General features: G+C 47.1%; 1 protein-coding gene and 1 long non-coding RNA gene across 3 annotated transcripts in view; one reads left to right on the forward strand and one right to left on the reverse strand.

Annotated features, from left to right (window-relative positions):
• Positions 1–18,692, forward strand: part of LOC139764997 (uncharacterized) — a 220,176-nt gene that overhangs the window by 163,296 nt on the left and 38,188 nt on the right. The window lies entirely within an intron of this gene.
• LOC139765000 (uncharacterized) overlaps positions 1,381–18,692 on the reverse strand; it is a 24,628-nt gene continuing 7,316 nt past the window's right edge. Inside the window, exon 2 of the long non-coding RNA XR_011716541.1 lies at positions 1,381–2,388. This is a non-coding gene — a long non-coding RNA (uncharacterized lncRNA). The remainder of the gene's footprint in view (positions 2,389–18,692) is intronic.

Here is an 18,692-nt window from a genome sequence, read left to right on the forward strand (position 1 = left end):
CATAATAGAAAAAAAAAGGGTTGTATGTTTTCGTCTCCATAAGGTTCATTTACATACATATTGGCCATGAGCATTCCGCGCATGACGCAAAAGTGGCCTGTTCTATTTTTGACTAGGATCATTACTACGAGTTATTATGTGTGTGTGTCTGTACGAGGCAGCTCTGAGTCTGGCCCTACCCTGGAAGGCTCAGATTCTGGCCCTAACTTGAGTGGGAGCGGGCCCTGAGTCTGCCCCTAACAAGCACATGACTCTCAGGGCCAGGAGAAGACTGAGGCGAGAGGCTTCACAGTGTAACGTTACCTGGAGTAGCGATACATAGGAGATCAGTGCCATCCATTACCTGTGATAACTGGTGGGGTCGTCTTGGGGAGATGGTGTTGGTGGGGTCGTCTTGGGGAGATGGTGTTGGTGGGGTCGTCTTGGGGAGATGGTGCTGGTGGGGTCGTCTTGGGGAGATGGTGTTGGTGGGGTCGTCTTGGGGAGATGGTGCTGGTGGGGGTCGTCTTGGGGAGATAGTGCTGGTGTGGTCGTCTTGGGGAGATGGTGCTGGTGGGGTCGTCTTCGGGAGATGGTACTGGTGGGGTCGTCTTGGAGAGATGGGACTGCTGGTGTGGTCGTCTTGGGGAGATGGTGTTGGTGAGGTCCTCTTGAGGAGATGGTGTTGGTGGGGTCGTCTTGGGGAGATGGTGTTGGTGGGGTCGTCTTGGGGAGATGGTGCTGGTGGGGGTCGTCTTGGGAGATGGTGCTGGTGTGGTCGTCTTCGGGAGATGGTACTGGTGGGGTCGTCTTGGAGAGATGGGACTGCTGGTGTGGTCGTCTTGGGGAGATGGTGTTGGTGGGGTCGTCTTGGGGTCGTCCAAAGCAGATGTAGAGCTCAAGGACTAATGGTGAGTTCAGTGGGCTTCATCACATAGAATTATCAAAATCGTTATTTTCTTTATTAAGCCCATTAGTAGGCAGGGTGTCAAATTCTAATATCATGAACAATGTAGATTAAGTTGACAAGCTTAATGATATCAATGTTGATTTTGATTTCAATCTGGTTAGCTTCTATGTTTCATCTCTGTTCCCAAAAGTTCCAGTTGATGGCCTCTTAGAATATTTGGTTGATTTCTTGGATAATTTTGCTTTACCTGTTTCAAAGTCTAATTTTACTGAATTGATAAAATTGTCTATGAAAGACAGTGTATTTCCATTTAATGGAGACTCTTTTGCTCAGAAATTGTTATAGTAGTAGGTAACCCTCTTTCAATTAAGTAATCTTTACTTGGAATTCTTTGAAACAAAATTACTAAAGGATATCTCACCTTCTAATGCAATTTGGTTTAGGTATGTAGATGATGTTCTTTGTGTTTGGCCAACAAATGAAAATTTACAAGTATTTCTTTCTTTACTTAACAATTCAGTACCTTCCATCAAATTTACCGTAGAAAATAAAAAAGAATGGCATGTTGCCATTTTTAGATTGCATCTTCCCTAGGCATGGAAACTTGTTCAAGCTTAGCATATACAGAAAACCTACCAATGTATGCTCATACATCCATTATTACCCAGCTCAACACGACAAAGTCAAATTATCATCATTTCAGTCTATGTTCCTTAGGGCTATGGACTATGCCAATAGCGTCAACGCTGGCGATAGCAGTCTCATACTACACACACCCCTCAGCAACGGATCTGGATCCACCGCCTCCCAGATCACCCAAACCTCCCCTTAACACCAAAAACCTTTTCGCGCTCCCTTTTAGGAATGATTTTTACATTACTTCCCATATTGCTTAGATCCTTCAAAGTAAATATTGCCTTCAGCAACAACAATACTATAGAGACTATCATCAAAAATTCACCAGAAAGTTCTGCAGGCTGTGTTTATAGAGTACCATATAAGAATTGTGATATGTTTTATGTTGGGCATACTGGTAAGGATCTTTCTGTTAGACTTAGGCAACATGAATATAGTATAGGAACAGGACAAGAATCCAATGCCTTGTTTAATCCTATCAAAAATTATGATCATTGTATTGACTGGAGTAACGCCATCTCATTTATTAACACTAATTCTTGTACTACGAGAAATATCATTCATTCTTCTATTATTAAATACATAAAGAATCATAACCTTGATATTAGTGAATACATATATACAAATTGAATAGCTTTATTGTTGATAAAATTTGTAAACAGTTCCTTTTCTTGTCCACATCATAAGAAAAAAGATCATATGAACACGACCACCATTCGGGTAGTCACTTGTTTACCAAATGGCGTCGTAGCTACGTCTCTTCGTAGTATATCAACTGATTGTTATATTTCTTTCTTGTATCTGCCCTGATGACGTGGTCATTACACGAAAGTGCGCTTGGGAACTTATCGTGTTTCATTTCGCTGTGGATAAGAAAGGAATTTAGTTAATCACGCGCTCAGTTGTGATCTTTTCCAATATATATATATATATATATATATATATATATATATATATATATATATATATATATATATATATATATATATATATATATATTCACTCCTCTTTTCTGAAAACCCATACTAATCTTCACCTTAGCCTCCACAAGATAATGATCAGACATCCCTCCAGTTGCACCTCTCAGCACATTAACATCCAAAAGTCTCTCTTTCGCACGCCTGTCAATTAACACGTAATCCAATAACGCTCTCTGGCCATCTCTCCTACTTACATAAGTATACTTATGTATATCTCGCTTTTTAAACCAGGTATTCCCAATCATCAGTCCTTTTTCAGCACATAAATCTACAAGCTCTTCACCATTTCCATTTACAACACTGAACACCCCATGCATACCAATTATTCCCTCAACTGCCACATTACTCACCTTTGCATTCAAATCACCCATCACTATAACCCGGTCTCGTGCATCAAAACCGCTAACACACTCATTCAGCTGCTCCCAAAACACTTGTCTCTCATGATCTTTCTTCTCATGCCCAGGTGCATGGTGAGAGTAAGTGAGCTTGGGAAGGAGACCTGTGTGGGGAAGTACCAGGAGAGACTGTGTACAGAATGGAAAAAGGTGAGAACAATGGAAGTAAGGGGAGTGGGGGAGGAATGGGATGTATTTAGGGAATCAGTGATGGATTGCGCAAAAGATGCTTGTGGCATGAGAAGAGTGGGAGGTGGGCTGTTTAGAAAGGGTAGTGAGTGGTGGGATGAAGAAGTAAGAGTATTAGTGAAAGAGAAGAGAGAGGCATTTGGACGATTTTTGCAGGGAAAAAATGCAATTGAGTGGGAGAAGTATAAAAGAAAGAGACAGGAGGTCAAGAGAAAGGTGCAAGAGGTGAAAAAAAGGGCAAATGAGAGTTGGGGTGAGAGACTATCAGTAAATTTTAGGGAGAATAAAAAGATGTTCTGGAAGGAGGTAAATAGGGTGCGTAAGACAAGGGAGCAAATGGGAACTTCAGTGAAGGGCGTAAATGGGGAGGTGATAACAAGTAGTGGTGATGTGAGAAGGAGATGGAATGAGTATTTTGAAGGTTTGTTGAATGTGTCTGATGACAGAGTGGCAGATATAGGGTGTTTTGGTCGAGGTGGTGTGCAAAGTGAGAGGGTTAGGGAAAATGATTTGGTAAACAGAGAAGAGGTAGTAAAAGCTTTGCGGAAGATGAAAGCCGGCAAGGCAGCAGGATTGGATGGTATTGCAGTGGAATTTATTAAAAAAGGGGGTGACTGTATTGTTGACTGGTTGGTAAGGTTATTTAATATATGTATGACTCATGGTGAGGTGCCTGAGGATTGGCGGAATGCGTGCTTAGTGCCATTGTACAAAGGCAAAGGGGATAAGAGTGAGTGCTCAAATTACAGAGGTATAAGTTTGTTGAGTATTCCTGGTAAATTATATGGGAGGGTATTGATTGAGAGGGTGAAGGCATGTACAGAGCATCAGATTGGGGAAGAGCAGTGCGGTTTCAGAAGTGGTAGAGGATGTGTGGATCAGGTGTTTGCTTTGAAGAATGTATGTGAGAAATACTTAGAAAAGCAAATGGATTTGTATGTAGCATTTATGGATCTGGAGAAGGCATATGATAGAGTTGATAGAGATGCTCTGTGGAAGGTATTAAGAATATATGGTGTGGGAGGCAAGTTGTTAGAAGCAGTGAAAAGTTTTTATCGAGGATGTAAGGCATGTGTACGTGTAGGAAGAGAGGAAAGTGATTGGTTCTCAGTGAATGTAGGTTTGCGGCAGGGGTGTGTGATGTCTCCATGGTTGTTTAATTTGTTTATGGATGGGGTTGTTAGGGAGGTAAATGCAAGAGTCCTGGAAAGAGGGGCAAGTATGAAGTCTGTTGGGGATGAGAGAGCTTGGGAAGTGAGTCAGTTGTTGTTCGCTGATGATACAGCGCTGGTGGCTGATTCATGTGAGAAACTGCAGAAGCTGGTGACTGAGTTTGGTAAAGTGTGTGGAAGAAGAAAGTTAAGAGTAAATGTGAATAAGAGCAAGGTTATTAGGTACAGTAGGGTTGAGGGTCAAGTCAATTGGGAGGTGAGTTTGAATGGAGAAAAACTGGAGGAAGTGAAGTGTTTTAGATATCTGGGAGTGGATCTGTCAGCGGATGGAACCATGGAAGCGGAAGTGGATCATAGGGTGGGGGAGGGGGCGAAAATTTTGGGAGCCTTGAAAAATGTGTGGAAGTCGAGAACATTATCTCGGAAAGCAAAAATGGGTATGTTTGAAGGAATAGTGGTTCCAACAATGCTGTATGGTTGCGAGGCGTGGGCTATGGATAGAGTTGTGCGCAGGAGGATGGATGTGCTGGAAATGAGATGTTTGAGGACAATGTGTGGTGTGAGGTGGTTTGATCGAGTGAGTAACGTAAGGGTAAGAGAGATGTGTGGAAATAAAAAGAGCGTGGTTGAGAGAGCAGAAGAGGGTGTTTTGAAATGGTTTGGGCACATGGAGAGAATGAGTGAGGAAAGATTGACCAAGAGGATATATGTGTCGGAGGTGGAGGGAACGAGGAGAAGAGGGAGACCAAATTGGAGGTGGAAAGATGGAGTGAAAAAGATTTTGTGTGATCGGGGCCTGAACATGCAGGAGGGTGAAAGGAGGGCAAGGAATAGAGTGAATTGGAGCGATGTGGTATACAGGGGTTGACGTGCTGTCAGTGGATTGAATCAAGGCATGTGAAGCGTCTGGGGTAAACCATGGAAAGCTGTGTAGGTATGTATATTTGCGTGTGTGGACGTGTGTATGTACATGTGTATGGGGGGGGGTTGGGCCATTTCTTTCGTCTGTTTCCTTGCGCTACCTCGCAAACGCGGGAGACAGCGACAAAGTATAAAAAAAAAAAAAAAAAAAAATATATATATATATATATATATATATATATATATATATATATATATATATATATATATATATATATATATATATATATATATTATCCCTGGGGATAGGGGATTAAGAATACTTCCCACGTATTCCCTGCGTGTCGTAGAAGGCGACTAAAAGGGGAGGGAGCGGGGGGCTGGAAATCCTCCCCTCTCGTTTTTTTTTAATTTTCCAAAAGAAGGAACAGAGGGGGCCAGGTGAGGATATTCCGAAAAAGGCCCAGTCCTCTGTTCTTAACGCTACCTCGCTAATGCGGGAAATGGCGAATAGTTTGAAAAAAAAAAAAAAAAGATATATATATATATATATATATATATATATTCTTTTTTAAACTATTTGCCATTTCCCGCGTTAGAGAGGTAGCGTTAAGAACAGAGGACTGGGCCTTTTTTGGAATATCCTCACCTGGCCCCCTCTGTTCCTTCTTTTGGAAAATTAAAAAAAAAAAAAAACGAGAGGGGAGGATTTCCAGCCCCCCCGCTCCCTTCCCTTTTAGTCGCCTTCTACGACACGCATATATATATATATATATATATATATATATATATATATATATATATATATATATATATATATATATATATATACTTTTTTGCAGTTTCCTACGTTAGCGAAGTAGCACCTGGAACAGACGAAGCAATGAGCCTCATTCGCTCGTACTCGTTCTGTAGCTGCCATGTGTAACACACACACTCACACACACACACACACACACACACACACACACAGTTACAATGACATTAAAGCACCACTGCCAATGCATTTTTTTTTTTTACTTGTAACGGAACAGATTTCAGTGCGATTTTCTTTTTACTGACTGTTGAAGGTGACAACACCCAGTGCCTCCGTTAACAGTTAAGGCAACGAGACCAACGGTTCCGTTAACAGTAGAGGTAACGAGACCTGTGTATCTGTTGGTAGCTGTGGTCACGAGGCCAGCGATCCACTGACATTCGAGATAACGAGACGTAAGGCTCCGTTAACAGGAGAGGTAAAGGGACCCTTTCCTCCGTTAACAGTAAACGTAACGAGAACCGGTCCTTCGTAAACAGTGGAAGTAGCAAGAGATGCGCAACCGTTAACAGATGTGGTATAAACGAGGCCGCCTATCCTGAAGTGGTCGAGATAACGAGACCTAAGGCTCCGTTAACGGTAGAGGTAAGGAGACCCGCGGCTCCGTTAACGGTAGAGGTACGGGGACCCGCGGCTTTGTTAACGGTAGAGGTAAGGGGACCCGCCGCTCCGTTAACGGTTGAGGTAAGGGGACCCACTGCTTCGTTAACGGTAGAGGTAAGGGGACCCGCGGCTCCGTTAACGGTAGAGGTAAAGGGACCCGCTGCTCCAGTAACGGTAGAGTTATGGGGAACCGCTGCTCCAGTAACGGTAGAGGTAAGGGGACCCGCGGCTCCGTTAACGGTAGAGGTAAGGGGACTCGCGGCTCCGTTAACGGTAGAGGTAAGGGGGCCCGCGGCTCCGTTAACGGTAGAGGTAAGAGGACCCGCGGCTCCGTTAACGATAGAGGTAAGGGGACCCGCGGCTCCGTTAACGGTAGAGGTAAGGGGACCCACGGCTCCGTTAACGGTAGGGGTAAGAGGACCCGCGGCTCCGTTAACGGTAGAGGTAAGGGGACCCGCGGCTCCGTTAACGGTAGAGGTAAGGGGACCCGCGGCTCCGTTAACGGTAGAGGGTAGGGGACCCGCGGCTCCGTTAACGGTATAGTCTCCCAGTGTTTGACCTTCACTCATGTGAAGATGGCCGGTACAACACAGCTGGCTCCCCTCCCTCTGTCACCACTGCAGTAGATGGTCCAGTCCCCAGCAGTCCAGTACCATGTTCCAGTCCGGTAGTGCAGTACACAGACCAGTTCATCAGTTCAGTATAGGTTCCAGCCCATCAGTTCAGTATATGTCCCAGCCCATCAGTTCAGTACGCAGCCCAGCCCATCAGATCACTCCATAACCCAGCTCATCAGTTTAGTACACGACCCACCCTATCAGTACACAGCCCAGCCCATCAGTTCAGTTCACAACACAACCCATCGGCTCAGTACACGACACAGCCCATCAGTACACAGCCCAGCCCATCAGTACATAACACAGTCCATCGGTTCAGTACACGACCCACCCCATCAGTACACAGCCCAGCCCATCAGTACACAGCCCAGCCAATCAGTACACAACCTAGCCCAGCCCATCAGTACATAACACAGTCCATCGGCTCAGTACACGACACAGCCCATCAGTACACAGCCCAGCCCATCAGTACATAACACAGTCCATCGGCTCAGTACACGACTCAGCCCATCAGTACACAGCCCAGCCCATCAGTGCACAACACAGCCCATCGGGTCAGTACACGACCCAGCCCATCAGGACACAGGCCAGCCCATCTGTGTTAGGACTCTGCTCAACAACAACATGGCATATTTTTCAACGTGTCTGTGACCAGAGCTGGTACTGGCTCGGGGTAGGGCGACTGCATCAGCTTAAAAACATTAGAGGACGAACCAGAAATATATATGTGTGTGTGTGTGTGTGTGTGTGTGTGTGTGTGTGTGTGTGTGTGTGTGTGTGTGTGTGTGTGTGTGTGAGTATTTGAATTGTTTGTTGCCATATTTTCTATTTTCGTTTGAAATACAAATTTGCTAATTGACAGTCTGAGCAATGTGGATGTATATGTCGTGACAGATAAATTGACGTATCTACACACACACACACACACACACACACACACACACACACACACACACACACACACACACACACACACACACACACACAGGCCTCTGATATATAGGGGTTAGCCTTGTTGACCATGAGTCAGCACGGGCAAGCCTGGGGGTCAGACCCGTATGGGCTGGATTCCAGGGTGTTACAGTCGGCCCACACCCAACTCAGGTGCTCGTCCTCCCCTCAGTGCTGGTGAATGGGTACCGGGCCTAGGCTGGTGTGTGTGTGTGTGTGTGTGTGTGTGTGTGTGTGTGTGTGCGTGCGTGTGTGTGTGTGTGTGTGTGTGTGTGTGTGTGTGTGTGTGTGTGTGTGTGTGTGTGTGTACTTACATGTATAGGAGTAAACACACGGTACATATGTACAAAGTTAGGAGACGAGACAGTACGCGTATGAAACTCTCTCCCCGTAACACACACATAGAAATCACACACACACACACACACACACACACACACACACACACACACACACACACACACTTATCTAATACAAAAGGAAGTGGGAGGATGCACTTAGATACTCTTATCACAATGAACTGTGATATTCAAGTCTCTTCAACCATCACAAACAGCCTCGATGGGACCCAGTGGTCTATTGCGATTTGAATTCCTTTGTATTCCTTTGTAGTAAACTAAAAACCTGTCTCCCTAACGAGCGTGGTTTGTTAAGTATTCGATAAGGAAATGGATGAATTCTTTCAGAGAAAGAAACTAGCGAAGTAAGAGATGCCATACCTGTAGTTACGGAGGAAAGAGATCATTTGTAACAAACTCTTTGGATTTCTACGAGAGAGTGAACTCTGATTTGGACAGAAGTAAAGACTGAGTCGATTATCTTTCTTTTTTATTGCCAGAAAGCATTTGACACCGACGCATAGGATGTTCGGGGAAAAAAATTGTGGATTTTCAAGCAGGAATAAGAAGGAGGCTCCTTCAGTAGTTAGGAGATTATCCTTGAAGAAGGGAACAAAGGAAGCGCGTTACGGGAGTCTTCTCAAAATGGGTTGAGGTTATCAGTGACACACCGCAGAGTTCTACGGTCTTGTGTTGCCAGAGGGTCTTGCTCCTACCTGAATATGTTTGCAGATGATGCCGTGGCCACGAGGGAAATAAGACGAGAGGAGGATTGCATCAGCTTACAAAGGGACATAGACATGTGCCAAAGTTGATCTGTTACATGATTAATGAAATTCAACTCGAGTAAATGTAAAGTAACGAGGATAGAACATGGTGAAAGAAAGTCACAATATGAATACTATCTAGCGGGAAATGAGGTGCAGGAATCTGTGAGAGAGAGAGAGAGAGAGAGAGAGAGAGAGAGAGAGAGAGAGAGAGACGTGGGAGACGACATCTCCCGTAACCAGTTGCCAAAGTCTTTCACTAGGTGAAGAATGTTAAAACCGAAAACCCATATTGTCATCTTGTGAATATTAGATTAACATTCAAATATTTGGTTAAGGAGATATTCAGTAAGCTGTTTACATCCTATGGAAGGCCAAAACTAGAATGAGCTTCTCATATTTGCTCAATATACTCACAGAAGCAAAAAGAACTAATGGGGAAGGCTAGAGGAGGACGACAAAGATCGTATGGAGTGAAGGAATAGGTCAGAGGCCTCGAAGTGGAAGAGTGAAGAGTAAGGGGTGACTTGATCCCGATCTTTGAAAATTTATGCCAGTTTGATGACGTCAACTGTCAACAGTTCCTCGACAGACGGAGGGATGGAGGAGCCAGACAGACGGAGGGATGGAGGAGCCAGACAGACGGAGGGATGGAGGAGCCAGACAGACGGAGGGATGGAGGAGCCAGACAGACGGAGGGATGGAGGAGCCAGACAGACGGAGGGATGGAGGAGCCAGACAGACGGAGGGATGGAGGAGCCAGACAGACGGAGGGATGGAGGAGCCAGACAGACGGAGGGATGGAGGAGCCAGACAGACGGAGGGATGGAGGAGCCAGACAGACGGAGGGATGGAGGAACGAGACAGACGGAGGGATGGAGGAGCCAGACAGACGGAGGGATGGAGGAACGAGACAGACGGAGGGATGGAGGAGCCAGACAGACGGAGGGATGGAGGAGCCAGACGCCTTAACATGAAACAACTCAAGAAAATTGTTAGTTGTAAAGACGTGCTTATGATCTATATAATGAACCTGTAATTATGGACGACATACAGAGGTTGTAAGATTTGTTTGTCAAGAGAGAATGTTCAGAATAGGTCATTGCACAGTGTGGCTGGATCACAACACACGTTTTAACAATTAGTTTCCTGGGTAAAGTTAATCACATTTACTTGGTTACGTAAAGCTTGGCAGCCACCAGGTCCCACCCACCATTCACACGCTGACGCTGCTGTGACAAGAGACCAGAGGACCTGGGAGCTGCCTGGCATCTGCGGGACCCACTAGGAGACCTCTGGTCTGGGGAAACCCACTAGGAGACCTCTGGTCTGGGGAACCCACTAGGAGACCTCTGGTCTGGGGAACCCCACTAGGAGACCTCTAGTCTACAGGACGCACCTGGGAGACCTCTGGTCCGGGAAACCCATTGAGAGACCTCTGGTACTGGGAAAAGCCTAGAGGAAGACCTCTGGTCTGTGGCCCTCTCTGGGAGACCACGGGTGTGGTCTCTGGGCCTTGCTGTCTACCTTACCAACCGTCCTCCTACCCCCCTCCATTACAACCAGTCTCGCCACACACCCCACCAAAGCCAGCTCAACACCCGCCAAGTGTAGTACTCAGGTGGAGGTGGCAAAGGAAGGTGGTTGTGGTGGTGGTGGTTGGAGGAGACCCTTGGGCCAAAGTGTTTGGCCAGTGTAGCCTGGCCAGGCCACCGGGAGGAGGGTAGTAACACGACCCTCCGTCAACATTTGGGCCAGCGATGGTGACCAAGATGTTTACATGAGTCAGTCATGACACCCCGTTTGATGGCCCTCCCCTCTGGTAGCGCCCACTCATTAACTCGCGTCGTCCTACGTTTTATGACGTAGGTTATATACCCGAGTTAGGTGAGCGAGGCTCGTGCAACCCTGAACTAACCAGAATGCCACCAGCCCAACCTGGTTAACTCTCGCCCCAGGTGCAGTGATCAAGCGAAACTGTGAGAGTTTTTTGGGGGTTTTTTCTTTTATTACGATGCTGAACTATTATCACGTGACACTAACGATTTCCGGAGTCGAGCGTAAATCGAACCCCCGGATCCCGAGTGTGGTTGCCACACTTGATACCGATGAGCCAACAAAACTCTCAGGTTCCGTTGAACTTAAGATCCTTCTTCTTCTTCTTCTTCTTCTTCTTCTTCTTCTTCTTCTTCTTCTTCTTCTTCTTCTTCTTCTTCTTCTTCTTCGTCGTCGTCGTCGTCGTAAACAACCTCATACATTGACCTTTATTGGCGCTTCACTGAGGCAAGGTCACACGATAGGTCAACTTAGGTCGGGTTGTGAACTGTGTGTGTGTGTCTGTGTGTGTGTGTGTGTGTGTGTGTGTGAATGTGTGTGGTTACCCATCCGTACTGTACGGGGAAGGAATCTTACACCTGTGGGGCTCTGTCTCATTGATATTTTATATTACCATACAACTACTTAAATCCATGTTTGGTGTCTGCAGTAACCATGTCTTCAGTCAGTCTGTCCCATCATCCACCATTCTGATATCATAATAATACTTCCTCACATCTTTTGTTTACCAACTTCCTCACGTAACTTCATATTATGTCCTCTGGTTGCTTTATCCCCACTGGTCGTCGATCTGTTTTAAGGGCTTGAAGGTCGTGATCAGGTCACCCCTTAATCTTTTTTCTTCCACGGTAGGGAAATTCTAAGGCCCTCACCCCTTTTTCTTTAACTGTGATCTTTGTTGCCTTCTTCTGGACCTTCTCTATCAGTTCTTTGTGCATCTTTAGCTGCGGTGACCAAACTTATGAAGCATAGTCTAGTTTTGGCCTCATGTGGGATATAAACAACTTGCTAGATGTTTCATATTACCACATAAAAGAAGGATATTCTGATATTCATCATGCACATACCAGAAGGATATTCTGATATTCATCATGCACATACCAGAAGGATATTCTGATATCTATCATGCACATACCAGTAGGATATTCTGATATTTACCATGCACACAGTTTGTCTCTAACGACTGGTTTAGGGACATATGTCGACTCTTAAATCCTCCTCCTCACACTCACACACACACACACACACACACACACATACACACACACACACATACACACACACAACTCTGAAGTTTATTTTCCGTTAGATTATGATAAAATTGAGTCCATCTTTCACTGTGGCCCATCATCATTACTTCACATTTTCGCCTGTTGAACTTCGTCACTCACATATCAGACCAACTTAGGAGTCTGTCTAGGTTCCCTCGTACTCTCATACCATCCTCCGCGCTGTTCACCTCCCTCGTGACCTCTGCATCATCAGCAAACATCTACAGGTTGGAATCCATTATCTTCAACCAAGTTGTTGACATAGATCAAGAAGAGCAATGGTCCCAGTGCAAAACCCTGTGGCACTCCTCTGCAGGTCATCTCGACCCATTTGCAAAAGACCTTCTCTGACACGTGTCCTCTGCTCCTGCCTTCCAGGAGTTTCCACCAGCTGACCCTCCCCCATGACGGCAGCACTGCACCAGCTGACATCACCCAGGGAGAGCAGCGTTACACCAGCTGACCTCATCTCCCAGCATCACACCACCACACGAGATCCCCAGGACGGCACGACACCAGCTGAGCTCCCCAGGACGGCACGACACCAGCTGAGATCCTCAGGACGGCACGACACCAGCTGAGCTCCCCAGGACGGCACGACACCAGCTGAGCTGCCCAGGACGGCACGACACCAGCTGAGCTGCCCAGGACGGCACGACACCAGCTGAGCTCCCCAGAACGGCACGACACCAGCTGAGCTCCCCAGGACGGCACGACACCAGCTGAGCTCCCCAGGACGGCACGACACCAGCTGAGCTCCCCAGGACGGCACGACACCAGCTGAGCTCCCCAGGACGGCACGACACCAGCTGAGCTCCCCAGGACGGCACGACACCAGCTGAGCTCCCCAGAACGGCACGACACCAGCTGAGCTGCCCAGGACGGCACGACACCAGCTGACTTCCCCAAGGTCGGCTGCATCACACCAGCTGGCACCTGGTCGCCACAACTGGTTGGCATTCCTTAGATAAAGCCAGACCCTTCTGCCAGGAGGTGGTGAGGCTCCCTCGCTCTCCCATGTGATGTTGAGGCTCCTTTGCTCTCTCATTTGGTGGTGAGGCTCCCTTCTTGCTCTTCCATGTGGTGGTGAGGCTCTCTCCTCGCTCTCCCTTGTGGTGGTAAGGCTCCACCCTCGCTCTCCCATGTGGTGGTGAGGCTCCCTCCTCGCTCTCCCATGTGGTGGTGAGGCTCCCTCCTCGCTCTCCCATGTGGTGGTGAGGCTCCCTCCTCGCCCCTCCACATGTGGTGGTGAGGCTCCCTCCTCGCCCCTCCACATGTGGTGGTGAGGCTCCTTCCTTGCCCCTCCACATGTGGTGGTGAGGCTCCCTCCTCGCCCCTCCACATGTGGTGGTGAGGCTCCTTCCTTGCCCCTCCACATGTGGTGGTGAGGCTCCCTCCTCGCCCCCCCTCCAGTTAGTTGTGGAGGTTCAGCCCTCACGTTTGCAGAGAGGGTCACATAGCAATACCAGAGCAGCTGGCAATGTACATGGTAATTAATTCTGCAAAAACTGGACACCAAAGCGTGCTGCATAAATTCAATACCCCACGCCCTCTCCATGTATTGATATGTGTTATCATTAAAAACTGGGTGGAAAAAGGACTATCATGGCTTTGTTGGGAGTCGGATCACAATACTGATCCTTGTGCCCGAGCCACGAGCACGACGAGAGGCACCAGAGCCACCAGCAGGAGGAGGCACCAGAGCCACCAGCAGGACGAGGCACCAGAGCCACTAGCAGGACGATACACCAGAGCCACCGATAGGACGAGCCACCAGAGACACCAGCAGCACGAGACACCAGAGCCACCAACAGTAGGAGACACCAGAGCCACCGGCAGGACGAGGCATTAGGGCCACCAACAGAAGAAGGATGTACCAGAGCCACCAGCAGAACGAGGCACCAGAGCCACTAGCAGGACGAGGCACCATAGCCACCAATAGCAGGACGAGGCACCAGAGGCACCAACACCACGAGGCACCAGAGCCACTAATCTTCTCCCTCACACTCACATCTCCTGCCAAGTTCTCTATCTTCACATAGACTCGCACCTCAACACCCTCCCTCACACCACATTGTGAGGTTGTGTTGGCTGCCCCAACCTTCCTACCCAGCTTGAGCACCTCCAGAAGGGTGAGCCACCAGCTCCTAAACCCACCAACTCATTTATATAACTTTTTTTTTGTTTAGGAAAGCATCTCCATCCAGGTCGTCCTGCAGCGAGCAGTTCTGTGGAGATCCTCCTGACGGAGCCGCTCGGGGAGCTCCTGCCACAGAGAATGTGTCCCAGGATGATACTGAGCTGTGTCTGCTGCCTGGGGACCGTGCTGGCCCACAGCAAGTCCCCAGGTGGAGAGAGAGAGAGAGAGAGAGAGAGAGAGAGAGAGAGAGAGAGAGAGAGAGAGAGAGAGAGAGAGAGAGAGAGACAGACAGACAGACAGACAGACAGACAGACAGACAGAGAGAGAGAGAGAGAGAGAGAGAGAGAGAGAGAGAGAGAGAGAGAGAGAGAGAGAGAGAGAGAGAGAGAGAGATTAGATTGATGGCCTCATAATTTGTAATCGTTACCCAGGAGAAAAGTTCATTTTCTCTCATTGAACGTTTTCTTTGTCCTCCTCCCACACGTTAACTTTGATAATTATAATCGTTATGTTCAACACTTTAGTAGATGCTCCTGAAGTCCTCCGGCTTATGGAAATACTGTCTATAAGTCGTCACCTTCGGCGAGGATGTATTATGGTTAGTGAACGAGAAGGAGTATAGTGTTGTCAAGATTCCTTTTTGACCCAAATGGAGCCCACCTTACCATGCTCCTGCGTGAAATGAAGCCTCGAATCTGGGCAGGAATCCCACAAAAAGGTCCTGAGGTTACTATCTTTACTACCACAGTGCACATTCACTTTGCCGCCATGGGCAACGCAGGGGGGAACCTAAGGGTACCTATTGTTTTAAAATTGAATAAGATATTGCAAAAATATAGCAACGGAGCCTGATGTGGTCGATAGTTGGAGACGGATGGGAGTATGACAAGTTAGGAGGCTTTGTCTGGATACAGTGCCAATGAGTTGGTAAACAGGGAGTGGTTCTCACTGTAGCACCTCAGCAACTGGTGAACTGGTACTGATATATGTATAGATATGAGTGAAGTCTGGTAGTGTGGGGCAGGAGGCTGGTGGAACTCCCGGCCTGGAGTGTGGGAGGCTGATGGACGCCCGGCCAGGAGTGTAGGAGGAAGGTGGACGCAGTGCTTGGGGTGTGGGAGGCTGGCGGACGCCCGGCCAGGAGTGTAGGAAGAAGGTGGACGCAGTGCTTGGGATGTGGGAGGCTGGCGGACGCTCAGCCTGCTCGACACCTGTCAGGTCAACGTGTATCCAAGTTTCCAGTGAAAATAATCTCCTACATATTCTGTTAGTGCATCACATAATGACACATTGAATACAGGATTATTATGAATTAGATTCCATTAGATGGGAGCAATATTTGATCTCGTTATCCGTTCCATTTACCATTCATCTTGTAGACTTTCCTGTTATTTCTATCATTGTTTTTCATTAACTTCATCGTAGGTAATTCTCTGCACCAATTAGATTTTTTTAGAGATATGAAATAAGTCCATCATCTGACAATCTGAGAAGACCTTAGTAATGGCGCTATGTCTGTGGCCCTACCGCTCCTGTAGCTGCTGTCACCGCCGGGAATACACATGTCTGTCCCTGGGCTGCTGCAGGTGTGTTTACTCTGGATATACATTCTTCACTCCTCCAGAAATGAATGGGCTAGACATATCTATGATAGTATGGGTGAAGGGTGCATGTGTATGGGTAGGTGCGGGCAAGTCTAGCGCGCACAGCGGGTACACTCCATCGACAGAGGAGGGTGAAATGTGGTCCCTGAGTGGCCCTAAGGCCCCAGGTCTTCGTGTTACTGCTGTTGTCTGCATGTGTTTCCCTCCCTTGTGTGTTTCCGCTGCACCAACTCCCTCATGTTTCCATGATCAGTGTTCCCACAGCGTCCTGCCCCACCTGATGTGTGTTTCTCTCTGAGAGGGAGATTATTTTCTGATCAAACTGGTATGAAATTGGTTTGTGTGTGTCCTCTGTCTGTGGAATTCTTGACCAAGGTTGTTGCACGATCGTGATGCTGTATCCTTTAATGGCTTGGGAATCGCTTTAGTGATGTTGTTATCGTAGACCCTCCTGCTGGCGGTTTGGTTTTAGATGGGGATGAATATGGTCCTTCCGTCTTGTGGTACCGGTACAGCTTGATGTATTTGATATGTGGACATTCGTTCACATCCAGTCTCTAGCTGTCAATTGTAATGCGCCGATACCACAGCTCCCTAACCTCATTCAGGTCCCACAGACCTTTCCATGGTTTACCCCCAGCGGTTTCACATACCACCGCTTCATTTCACTCTATCCCGTGCACGGCTTTCACCCTCCTGCATGTTCAGGCCCAACACTCAGATTATTTATCACTCCATCCCTCTATATCTCATTTCATCTTCCCCTCTCCTTGTTCTCTCTACTTCTGACACATGTATCCTCTTTGTCGACCTCTCCTCACTCATTCCCTCAGAATGTCAAAACCATTTTAGAACACCCTCTTCAGCTCTTCACCATACTCTTTTTATTACCACACATCTCTCTGGCCCGTTTATTACTTACTCGATCAAACCACTTCACACCACATATTGCCCTCAAACATTTTATTTTCAACACATCCACCCTCTGCATATCCCCATCTGTAGCCCATGCTCGCATCCAGACTGCTATTCCTTCAACAATGCCCATTTTTGCCCTCCCAGATAAAGATCTCCCTTCCCACGCATTCCTTGATGTTCCCAGAACCTTCTCCTCCTCACTCACCCTATGACGCACTTCCCCTATCATGATTCCATTTACTTCCATGTCCACTCCCAGGTATTTAAAAAACTTCACTTCCTTCAAATTTTCTCCATTCAAAATCACCCCCAAACTCACCTGTTCCTCAATTCTGCTGAACCAAATCACCTTGTTTTTATTCACAATTACTCTCAACTTTCTCCTTTCATTACAGACTCAGTCACCAACTTCTGCAGTTTCTCACTCCAATCTGCCTCCCATGCTGTATCATCAGCAAACAGCAATTGACTCGCTTCCCTGGCTCCCATCATCCCTTACAGACTGCATACTCACCCCCTCTCTTTAAGACTCTAGCATTCACCTCCCTCACCACCCCATCCATAAACAAATTAAACAGCCTTTCCTTGATCACATTCAACAGTTCTTTAAGATCCTCACTCTATCTCCTCTCCGCCTCGTCTCTACCTGTTGCCGCTTCCTGATCTGCACCCTTCACTGATGTTACCATTTGTTCTCTTGTTCTCAAATTATATCAACCTCCTTCCAGAGCATTTTCTTTTTTCTCTTCTACTCGTTCACCCCCATCTTTAATATGTCCTCTTTTTCTCCCCCTACACCTTCTTGGCTTTCTGCAGCCTTCTCTCGTACGTCTCCCAGTCACTTGTATTCCTTCTCATTAAGGAATGCTCATGCACCCCTCTCTTTTCTTTCACTATCAACTAACTTCCTCATTCCACCTCTCACTATCATTTCTCAAATGTAGACCTCCCGATCTTCGCATGCCACACTTCTCTAGCATGTTCCTCAAATATCTGCCATTCCTCACTTCCTCCCCAAGTTTCGTTTACTCTCTCCTTTTGGAATTTTTCACTCATTCTCTCTTAGCATCTCTCCACACAAACCACTTATCCAGACCTTCTCACTTTCACCACCTTCTTCTCACTCATTCATTTCTTCTTTTCCGAAGATTTCTACAAATGTACATCCTCGCCTCCAACGGGTCGCGATCAGACAACCCACCAGCTGCCCCTCTCAGAACATTGACATCCTATAGTCTTTCTTTTGCACGCCTATCATTTATCGAATAGTTCACTGACGTCCGCTTACCATCTACCCTACTCACCCACGTATACTGATGTCCGTCTTTTTAAACTAGGCATTCCCAAACACCAATCTCATTTCAACACACAACTCTGCGAGCTGTTCACCATGTACATACACAACACTTGGTACATTAGGCCCCCGCATCATACCCTCCTCTACCTCATCAACAACCCTCGCATCAGAATTGTTGAAACACTCACTCATCTCCTCTCTTCCTTACTCCTCCTTCTGCATAGTCCTCATAATCCACTTATCATTTTCACCCCCATCAGTATGGGGTTCACTTTCTTCGCACACACACACACACACACACACACACACACACACACACACACACACACACACACACACACACCAGTAATCCTGGTGATGGTGCTGGTGTGAGTAATCCTGGTGATGGTGTGAATCGTCTTGGTGATG

The sequence above is a fragment of the Panulirus ornatus genome, chromosome 52, assembly GCF_036320965.1.
Source record: "Panulirus ornatus isolate Po-2019 chromosome 52, ASM3632096v1, whole genome shotgun sequence".
Lineage (NCBI taxonomy): Eukaryota > Metazoa > Arthropoda > Malacostraca > Decapoda > Palinuridae > Panulirus > Panulirus ornatus.